Source organism: Tetrao urogallus (genome assembly GCF_951394365.1).
Source record: "Tetrao urogallus genome assembly, chromosome: Z".
NCBI classification, from domain to species: domain Eukaryota; kingdom Metazoa; phylum Chordata; class Aves; order Galliformes; family Phasianidae; genus Tetrao; species Tetrao urogallus.
The window spans coordinates 39,493,896-39,505,944 of NC_136816.1; positions in this window are offsets into that span (position 1 = coordinate 39,493,896).

A 12,049-nucleotide genomic window follows, 5' to 3' on the forward strand; every position below is an offset into this window, starting at 1 on the left:
TAAGAGTCCCCACTCACCCTGCTCCCACTACCACCATGTTTACTGTCTGATCATGTTTTCACTGCCTGATTCTTCTGTTCTCCTCATCCGAGTTTTCTTGGTGTTAAAATTGCCTTTCATTTATCCTTCTACTGAAAACTCATATTTAAAAAAATCCTTATTAGGAAAGGTTCCACTTAAAGAAGCAAAGAAGAGTCTCCAAAAATTTGGGAATAATAGTTCCTTGTTAACTTTGTGGGAGGCCTCCCTGAGATTTTAGACTCTTCTCAAGGGCTGAATTATAACCTCTGCTACACTGAGAGAAAAACAGTGGCTTGACAAATATACTGCTCTGGAAACAGAAGTTAAAGATCTGGAAGCAAAACATAAACTGACTCAGTCAAATAAAATGCTCTGTAGTCTTGCAGGAAGGACATAAATCAACTGTTGCATGAAAAAAATTGGATGGGTATGAGGACCCAGTAAACATAATTGTTATCAAATGATTTGACTGTTGAAACTGTGACTTGTGAAATTTGGTCCAAGGGCAGTAACAAAGATGATTAATAGACAGTATAATAAAGTGGCCACAGCCACTTCTGCATATTGCTAGTAGACAGTGAAGAAAGATTTGAGTTAGCCAAGGTGTTTGGTAAGTAAGTATTAACCAAAATACCTGAAGGTTGCCCTGGATGGGAGCAGAATAGAAGTAGCAAACTCTTTCAAGAAAAAAATTATTAGTGTAAGAGGTATTGAGAATCAAATAATGGAGAAGGGAGAAGAAGGGAGAGCAAATGGAAAAGGATAGTTCTTTGCTGTTTGTTTCTGAATATATTATTTTATTTTATATACCTCACATTTCTTATTGTTCTATATGGAGTATAATACTATGACTAAGTAATGTCAAGCTTAATATGCTCCTTGTCAATTTGACATCTGGTTAACTTTTCAATTAAACCACTGTGACAGAGCACCATACTCTCACTGTCACTGCAGAAAAATTCTTTAACTATAAGTACTTCTGTCATAGAATATTAAGAAATGTTGATGACATAGTATGAACCATATAGCTGACATCTAGCTTTAGCAACCTAAATGGCATGTTGATGTTTTCATACCTGCCAGACAGTGCAAAATATTAACGGTTTAAGTATTAGCTCCTAGAAGATTGCTGGTGATTCCAGATGCTACACTCTTTCTGAATAAAGCTCGTTATTAGATATAGTGAATATGCTGTGGACTGAGCTGAACATGTGGTAACAGTAGAATGAGATTGGTAAAATTTGAGCAAGATTAGAGATTTATTGCCATTGGAAATTAAGAATGTCTGACAGGCAGTGAATCAAGTGAGAACAATGTTATCCATAACCACCTCTATTAAAAAAAAAAAAAGAAAGTCTTCAAAAGAATGTGAAAGAAGAAATGTGTTAGTGAATATTGTCTTTGGATCATAATTAGATCTAGTGTACAGATAGGTAGACAAAAACTATCAGACACTGACTATGAACAGACAATTCACAGTACTAAAATGCATCCTTAGTAGAGAGAAGTTTGTAACACAAAGCATCATCGATACTGCTTCTCTGCAGTCTCGATGCTTTTTAAAACAAATAAGATCTTATGAACTCCACTGTCTCCAGAAATCCTCAGAGAAGAGAATTAACACAAGTTATCTCACATAAATCTTCACTGGTAATCCACAGAGCACTTATTTTTTGCACAATTTTTGGGCTTTCACCTAGTACCCTGGTCAAGGCTTAACTACAAGAAAAAATTGCCAGTGTTTGCATTTGGATATTAAAGGAACACAAGAAAATCAGAATCTGTCTACAGAGATTTATTTACCAGATGATAATGATGAATAAACACTCAATACAAGTTACTCAATATTAATATACTCACTATTCAACATTCTTTACCTGCTGTTTTCTCTACGTGGGGAATTTCAAGAGTAAATATTTCTGTCTATGTATTAAGTCAAAATTGTCTAAAATAAAATTAAGTACTTATTTCTGAATGTTCTGACCAATAAACATTTTGTATTTTGGGGTTGGGATTCAGTTTGAAAGAGAAAGAAGATACAGTCACTCGCTATTAATGCTGATGTGTTTGTAGGTATCTACAGGGGGAAGAAAAAAAAAAAAGAAAAAAAAATAAAAAAGAGTAGGAAGAGAGAAAATGTTTCACAAGACCAAGTTAAACAACTGAACAACAAAGAACTACAAAGAACTTTCGAGTGCAAAGTCTCTTTTATATGTCAGCTTCTGCTGCCTGTTCTCAGATGACTACAAATCATGAGAGCCAATAAAGTTCAAACAGCAGTAGGAGGGTAGAGAGAGAAGCACTGTGAGCTCACATACCTGAATTACATCCCTTCAGAAAAACACATATAGCTTCTTCATTAGTCTCTCACCAAAAGTGCAGAGGGAAAAGCACTTAGATTTCTCCTACTTCAACCTCCTTTTCTTAATGCAACTCTTCTCCCATGCAGCATGACTACTTTCTCTGTTAACATCACTGTAAAGGAGATGTGAAATGAAATTAGCTTTCCAAATTGAATGCCGTGAGAAATAACTTTAATAAGATTGAGAAATGCAGTACTAGAGTTATTTATGTGGATAATTTGTGTGGTGTTATACAAATGAGCAAAACAACCAGTCCTCTCTATAGACATAAAGAAACGTCAGAGTGTAACATACAGCACTTATATCTTGCATTTTGCTGATATATATAGATGGGAAACTTTGGGTACCTTATGCTTTTCTCTAGACCTCAGCAAACAATCATAAGCAAACAACTGGTGACATTAGCCATAAGGAGAGTTAATCAGAAGGAAGCATCCAAGAAATCTAAACCTTATGATCAACAAAGTAAGGTGTCCTCAGGTTGTGTGCCACGCTCACAATATGTTCTCTCAGTTTGCATTGCGTTTCATTGTACTCCACTTCAGAGAATTCTCAATTACTTTAACAAAATGTAAAATGCCTATACATTAGTCTGTTCACTTTTGTAAAGTAGATCACAGAGTATAAGCCTCTATTTCAGGAATCGCTTTTTAGTGCTTTTTTTACCATACGTGACGTACAAACCTTCACTAAAGAAAGAGATCCTGCAAAAACTTTAGTATATTATCTGTCACTTTTATCCACCTTTACGTCTGTACAGTCTGAATTGTTAACTTCTACAGGTTTATTCGTGGCAAGTTTTATTCACTTACATATGTAAGTTCATTGAGTTCAATTTTTTAACCTTATTTAGTCAAATTACATCTTTTTATAAGGTTTATTCATTGACACTTTTAGTTCCTGTTTTACTTTGTTTCCTTCTTGTTTTCCACATAAATGCATGGGAAATATCCATATAATTCAGGTAAACATCTTCTGTGAGTATCACTATCCTCTGAACAGAAGAATGAGTTATTCCTTGTAGTCTGCTGCTTTACTGCCCCAGGACTGTTTGCATGACACTACTGCTTTGACTTCCAAAAGTATGTTCTATCTCTAAGGTGCATTTTATCTCTTTAATTTTTAAGCAAATCAAATGGACAACTTCAATAATAATCTTTCTCTTGAATGCTGCATAGAATAAATTATTTTGAAGGTGAGAGTTTTAATAATGACATTCAGCCAGGGAAATGTATAACAAATCTGAGGACAGGAAAAAGAGCACACCAGTTGAGAGAATCCAGAAACAAGTTAAATATTTAAAACTGAAATTCTTATTGTATAAATAAGACATTAAATGATTAAACAGAAAATATCTGTTTACTTTTTAGTCATTGTGTTCTCTATGAGAAAGCTTGCTTCTCTGAAGTACCAATGCACAAATCTGCAAGTGTGTATGTCAGTGCATACTTGCACATAGACTACAATTACCTAGCAAATACACATCAAGATCAAATCTTGTTCGTAGTAATCAAAGAAAGGGATTTTGTGAGTAATTAAGGTGGTAAAGATTTTATTTCCCAAAATATTTAAGGGCCTAAGAGGTGAATTTGAAGGAAGCAATGATATAAAATATATTTATGAAAAGGAAAATATATGTTAGCAGAAAATACATGAAAGGTAATAGATTTGAGGCAGGAAAATATACTGAACTTTTTAAAGAGGTAGAAAAAAATAACCCAAATTGTGCAAAATACTGGGAAATAAATTAATTTAGAATATTATGCCCAATTCCTAAATTCTATAGCTCCTCTTCATATGCTTACTTAAGGAATATAGTACCAAAATGCTAGAGACCTGCATACACAGTAATTTAAAATTCAGAATAAAAATTGCTTAGAACAAACTCAGCAAAATGGACAGATAATTCATAATTAACTCTTAATTTAAGAGAAATGCAAGTACATAGTGCAGAAAAGACAGAGTATGATTCTTAAACTTCTGTAATATTTACAGCAATCTTCTCTACTAAGCAAAGAAGAATGAAGTATTTGAGAACTTCTATAGCCTGGCTAGAGCAGTTAATTTATTGTCATTTAAATTATTTTTCAGAATCTTGTATTTTCTTCCTTTTTGTTAATTAAGGAACAGTTCTGTAGAAAAGCAGTCATTCACTGATACCCTGCTTATCAGTAGTGTGCCATCTAGCTGAGTCTTTGATGTAGGTATTAATGAGGATTTCAGGAAAGCATTGAACAATTGCTTACATATGGAATCTGACTCTATTGTTATGACATTTGTCGTAACAATTTTCACAGTAAATATATATATTTCCATTGCTACAATGCAATACAAACACTTCCTCAACAAATATATATGTATGCATATATGAAGAAAAATCAAAGTCAAAAGGATATCTGCAGAAGGATTTATGTAAGGGAAATGTTCATAGCCCTAAGGAGGTGTGGGCAAAATTTTGCTTTAACTTGCCTCACCTGCCAGAGAAGTAAGAAACGTATGATGGAACAATGATATCGTTATTCTAGAACTGTGAAGGATCGTTTTTTGTTTGTTTGTTTGTTTTTAATACAGGACTTTCTTTAAATTACTCATTTGCCTGACAGAAAATCATTATTTTTATGCCACAATATCATAGAAATTATGTGTAAAATTGAATTTAAAAAGTAAACAGTATATTTTTTTCATTTACTCTTCACTGTAATTTCTCCACAAACACAACCGTGAAATCTCAGGAGACTGGCAAAATAGCATAGAAGCCATCCTAATCAGAGCTGCTGCTCTTGACTGAAAGATGCAATTCTGCATGTGAACACTTTCAGAAGGTAGCCTGAGATCTGAGTATCCCATAAGGCATAAGAACACTGAAAATGAATCTAGGCATGAAAAATTAATAAAAATCAAGCACCTAGGCAACAATTACAGAATAGTCAGGAGCAGTATCGCAATTAAACCTGGCACAGACTTGGGATCAGCTTCCCACAGTTACAGGGAGAAGGCCCTAAAGCCACTGGGATCTGGAGTCATCCTGTCTCACACATGACATAAGGACAGTTCTATTACAATAGAAGAACTAGAGAAATGGGAAAAGTGCCATCTACTGAGCAAACTGCTATATCAGCATTTCTTGCAGAGAGGAAAACACTGGGAAGAATCTGGTACTAAATATTTGTCACTCATCTCAATCATATCTGAGTCAGGTCTGCACATATACCAGAGTAAGTTCCTAGTGAAAAGATGCTTTCACAGAAACTTCAGATACTCCTGAGGAGGCAAGAAGAAAAAGATTTTTTTTTATTCTGAGATTTTTTCTACAATCAGTGAAAGTAGAAGTGAAATTTCTGCCTTTGTGAATACAGATCCCTAACTTGTATCTCTCCTCTAGGTGTGATATAGAAGTATCCCTTATTCCTTGGCTGTGCTGCAGATAGATCTCAACTGAAGCATTTTGATTGGTCATATATTCATTTGGGTGAACGCAAAAAAGAGAAACCAGACTACAATGACGATTTCACACAGCAGTCTTCTGAATTTTGGTTGGAGTATAAGTAAAGTTCACCTCATGTGCAGGGACAGTGCCATCACTTCACATGTAAAATGGAGGATTCTACTATATTTCTTTGGCATATCATAAAACACCACAGAGAAATAGCCCCACATGAATAAAATAAGTATTTGCAGCAATGGATACAGTGAAGAAAATTACTCTGACAATGCTCTTTCATATTTCACTGGAGTTGGCTTTACTTTTTTTCCCTGCTTTTGGATTGCTGGATTCCCACACTATTTCAGTTCTCTGTGATTCTTAGAAGACCGGAGAACTTATTCCACACTGTGCTGTGGTAGCTGGAATTAAGGTAATATTTGTCTTTTATAAAATCACAAAATCACAGAAATCTTTGAGTTAGAAGGAACTGTAAAGATTGACTAGTTCAGGCAATGCAGCCCACTCTCTCCCTTGGCATGTGCCCACTGCTCAGCAATAGCTGAACCATCAGTGCACTATCAATGCTGTGTCAACTGAAAGCAGGGCACAGGGAGGGCAGTGCTGGGCAGTGCTGACTGAAGTGGCAAATATTGCATGCATTTTGATACGCTGGCTAAACACAGGGCTTTGACCAGCTACGAATACATAGTCCTGTTTTCCATTTTGAGGTAGGAATTTCAAAACAGAATTGCAGAATCTTAGAAAGAGTTGAAAGAGACCTTTAAAGAATGACTAGTCCAACTCTCCTGCAATGAACAGGGACATCTATTGCTAGATCAGACTGCTCAGAGCCCAACTTTAAGTTAGAAACTAATTCTCCTTGTCCTTTCACAACAAATCCTGAACGAAAGTTTGTCCAGTTCTTTCTTATAGACCCCCTTTAAATACTGAAAGTCTATTATCAGATCAACTCAGAGTCTTTTCTTCTCCAGACTGAATAGCCCCAGCTCCCTCAGTCTGTCCTCATAGAAGAGGTGTTCCATCCTTTGAATCTTTTTCATGATCTTCCTCTGGATGCACTCCAACAGGTCCATGTCTCTTTTGTACTGAGGACTCTACATTTGGACAGACATGGCCTCACCAGTGCAGAGTACATGGGCAGAATCACCTTCCTCGACCTGCCAGTTGCACTGCTTTGGATGCAGTCCTGGATACAGTTGGCTTTCTGGTCTCTTTAGGGAACATTGCTGGCTCATGTTCATCTGCCATTCACTGGTATCCACAAGTCCTTTTCAGTAGGGCTGTGCTCAATCCTTTCGTCCCGTGGGTTGTACTGGTAGTGGGAGCTGCCTCGAGCCAGACCTTGCTCTTCAGTATGTTGAACCTTGTGATATTCTCCTGAGCTCACTACTCAAGCTTGTCTAGGTCCCTCTGGGTAGCACCCTGTCTCTCGGGTTTGTCAACTGCACCCCTCAGCTTGGGGGTTCAAGATTGCCCTCCCAAAAAATCAACATTTTACATTTGTGCAACTACTTTCAGTTGATATAAATACATGACCTGCACATTTTCAAATGGAATGTACAGATAAGATATTTAACTTAAAAATCTTATCATGTCCCTTTGCCAAACTTTCATAATCTCTAACTTCCCAGAGAAAAATATCCTTAGCTTCACAATCACACCTTATTCATTTCATCACTTCTTGGCAGTACACAAATTTTGGATAGTTATTGTCAAGGATGAAATACAGGAAGAGTAAAATTTCATCAAAAAGTCTCTGATGAACATCTTGAGACCTCATTAAGAACGACAGTCACTGCTATCAAAACTGATTTGTCAGTTTCACAAAAGCAAGGTCAAATATTCCACTAGTTTTATGTTTTCATTTCTGTCCCCTTTTTTTTTTCTCTTTAATATTTAGAGAAAAATATTTAAAATTAAAATGTTTTGTTATATATTATTACTTATATAATAATGATATTGTGCACTTTGAAAAGGCTGTTCTGGAAGTAATTCCTTCTACTTTATTGTGCTGGCCCATAGCATCAGAATCAGATGATGGCACGGCAGTAGAGGTTGAACCTTCCTGCCAATACTTTGTAACATTCTGTTGCTGTGTAACAAATGGCAGCAGAGGGGCACTCTGACAAAATGGCATCTGATATGAAGTGCTCATGAAGCAAAGGTGTGATGTTGAATTCCTCCATGTGGAAAAAGCTGCAGCCATTGACATTCACTGATGCTTTCTTAGTTGTTATTGAGATTTGTATTGTAGTGAATACAAGCACAGTGAGGTGATGGGTGGTGTGTTTCAGCAGTGATGCCAGTGGGTAAGATTGTTATGAGTGTGGCATGCATACTTTTGTTCACCACTGGTGAAAATACAAAAGTAGTGGTGGTGACTAGGTTGAAAAATAGTGTTTTGTACTTGAGAATTTGCTCTATCAAATAGTTTTGTTGTGACCTATGTAACTATTGTCATTTCCATGGGAATATATAGCAGGCATTACTTTTGGAGTGACCTACATACATGCAGAGCAGGACAATTTCTATTCACTGTATGAAGTATAGCCCAGGAAAGCCAAAAGTTGTGACATACATGATCTAGTTCAATCTATCTGCCATTGCCACTAGGTCCTGTTGCCCAGAGTCCCATCCTACCTGGCCTTGAATGCCTCCAGGAATGGGACATCCACTGCTTCTTTGGCAGCCTATGACAGTGATTTATCATGGCAAAGAATTTCTTCCTTATATCCATTCTAACTTTACTCTCTTGCAGTTTAGAATTGTTGCCTCTTGCCCATTTAAATGTCCTAGTACAAAGTCTTCTTTAATTTTTCTTATAAGTTGTTTTTATATATTAAAAGGCCACAGTAACGTTTCCATGGAGCCTTCTCTCCTCCAAGCTTAACAACCCCGACTGACTTAATCTTTCTTTATACATAGGGTGCTCCAGTCATCAGATCATTTCCTAGTGCAAAGATAAACGTTGTGTATGGGAAATATTATTTGTCAATGCGTTTTTTTGTCGTTAAGCGAAATACAAAGTAAGGATTAGATACGTCACTACTCTGCATGAAACATAGCTGCACTTCTGCCTTGCTAGGTACTGGAAGTAAGACATTTCCTCTCACATTTTGTGTTTGAAGAGGGAAGGATACTGGAGAACAGAAATGTATTCCTGACTCCTGTTCACTCGTGATATAGGAAAGGAGTAGATACCTGCAACAGATTTCTCAGCCTGAGAGCTGTGTTTGACTTGCATTCACTGGGAACTTGTGTGAAGCTCAATCACCCTTTCCTCCACTGCATTCTTTTAATAGTTTAAAAAACAATGGCTTTCTCTTCTGTTATATATCTGCCTGTGATCTCACTTTATTGTGATATTTTGTCTATTACAGCTGGTCCATAAGACAGAATAATGCTGAACTCTTCACATTTGCTATCTTCACTGGGGGAGTAACAACAGTTTGCAGTTCGAATCTTTGCTCTGAAAAAGTATTTTGAAAATTATTTGGGATAAGAAATTGTTAACTGAAAATTGCAATTATAAAATCTGAAAAACTGAAAATTATTTACACATTATATAAGCAAAACATGAAATTGCTGGTCAGTCATTTTTCACATAACATGTAAGTCAGAGGGTATTATTTTTCTTTTCCAGTAAGAGCTTTCTGACTTGAAAGATCAGAGGAAGTTTGACTTCTATACATATCTATAAACAGTACTTGTAGCTGTCCCCCTGGCTGAGCATTACATGTTGTCATGACAGAATATTTTGGCCTGTGAACGTATAGTTCAGAGTATATGATTCAATAGTGTTTTTTTAAAACCAGAAATTGATAAAATTATTTGAAAGCAATAATACAACCAGTATCTGCAAATATTGGATTTTTTTACCTATTTTAGATTGCCAATTAAATTATTTGTTTCAGTTTCTTTCAAACAAACTCCAGCACAGAAAAGATTATGCTCCACCAGCATCCTTATTTCTGTCAGCTCCTACAGGTACAAATGGTAGGCAAATCTTTTCGTAAGACAGGAGCTCACATGGATGTAGAGCAATATGTTATGCTGTTCTGACCTCTGCTGGAGAAAGATCAAGTTACATAAGATTTTGTTTCATTTTGTTTATAGGCAACTGTAAATTAAAAGGCAAGTGAAAGGATCCTACAGAAAGTTTTATAAGGAGAACAAATGTCTACATACTCCCACATCTAAGATGTCTGCCTTAATAGGATTCAAATATCCCAGTATGCTTTGCAGTGTCTCTCCTGTGGGAGTTGTAAAAATCGCTCAGAAGGGAACAGAGAGGCAAATACAACCGATAGTAATAAAATTGCCTTTTTTTTTTTTTTTTAATAAGTTAACATTAACTTCAATTCTGCAATTATTAAAGTTAGTAAAAAATGCTAAGACATCTTTCTGCAGTTATTGAAAGTATTTAATAAATTCATACCTATGGGATAGATTATGATTTATGCAGTCACATACTGTAGCAACAGAGAGAATAGTACAGAAACTAAACTTCAAGTGAGTACACAGCTAGCAAGAAGGAACAGGAAAGAGCAAGATTTCAGGAGAGGGTTGACAGTAAGACAAGGAATCATTCCATGTTACAAATTCATTAAGTTCAGATATTGACAATAAAAATGTAACATACTTATCTCTCTCTGGAAGTTCCCTGTCTTTCTTGAAGTAGGGAACCCACAGCTGGACTCAGTATTCCAGATGTGGCCTGACCAGGGCAGAGTGGAGGGGGAGGATCACCTCCCTTGACCTGCTGGCCATGCTCTCTTCAATGCACTCCAGCATATCATTGTCCTTCTTGGCCACAAGGCACACTGTTGGCTCATGGCCTACCTGCTGCCCACCAGGACACCCAGGTGTCTCTCTGCAGAGCTCCTTTCCAGCAGGTCAAACCCTAACCTGTAGTGATGTGAGGTTATCCCTTTCCAGAAGTAGAACTCCACAACTGATCTTGTTGAATCTTCTTTCTCTCACTCAGCTTTTCAGCCTGTCCAGTTCTTACTGAATGGCAGCACCATCCTCTGGTGTGTCAGCCACTTCTCCCAGCTTTGTATAATCAGCAAACAGGCTGTGTGTGCATTCTATCCTTCATCCAAATCATCGATGAGGATGCTGAACAAGATTGGACCCAGTGTCAACCTCTGGGGAATACCGCTAGTTACAGGCCTCTAAACAGGCTCTGCACCAATGATCATAACCCTCTGAGCTCAGCCAGTCAGAATTCTCAGTCCAACTCACAGTCCGTTTATCTGTCACACACTGTCTAATTTTACCTATGAGGATGTTATAGTAGACAGTGTCAAAAGGCTTGCTGAGATTAGACAACAACTTATTATCCAGCCAGGTCTTTATCTGCTGAATAGCTCACATCTCTTCAATTTAGAGATGAGAATGTGATGTGGGACCGTAACAAAAGTTTTGAAGATTTCAATTTTCTAAGCCATCACAGAACTCTATAAGATTGTTAAAAGGAAGCTGGGGTGGTGGGGAAGCAATTTTATCTTTTATATTGTCTTTTGATTACAGTAACCCTATTCAAGCATTCATTTTCTCTGAAAACTGTGATTTACAAGCCCAGAGTATCTCACTTCCTAAATGATACATCACTTTCCCGTGTGTATGAAAGAGAATACTTGCTTTCCACTGTGCAGCAGATGTCCCTTGGGGACAGTAAAGAGTAAGTGCTAAGGAGTACTTAGAAGGCAAAATTATTGAGAGCACAGCTTATGATCTGAGGATATCTATCCACGTGAGATTAATCCAGCACATGAGAGCAGCAGCAGCCCAGACAAAGCTGTCAGTCTCCTTTGTTGTTTTAGCCTGGACTGAGGCTTATTTTGACAAAAGCACACTTCTTATTTAAAAACAAACAAACAAAAAAAACCAAAACACTTCTTTACGTAGTTTTAATCTAGTTACAGCTGAAGCTTAAGATCATTTAAGAAGCTGTATAGTTTTTTTTGTACTAGCTGTCTGCAAGGAAAAACAAGACTTACAAGGCGTTTTAAAAATTTTCCTGAATGTTTTAAATATGATTCCTTTAATCAAATGTAGCATGCAGATTTTCTAAACACATCATTTACTGACTGTATCTGAATTCAGAATCTGTAGAACACTTGTTCAGTGATTTGTTTTTTAAAGAAACCAGAAATTAGTGTTTTTCACAAAAAGAGAACACCAAAAATATATTTGCTTCATCCATTGGGCAAAA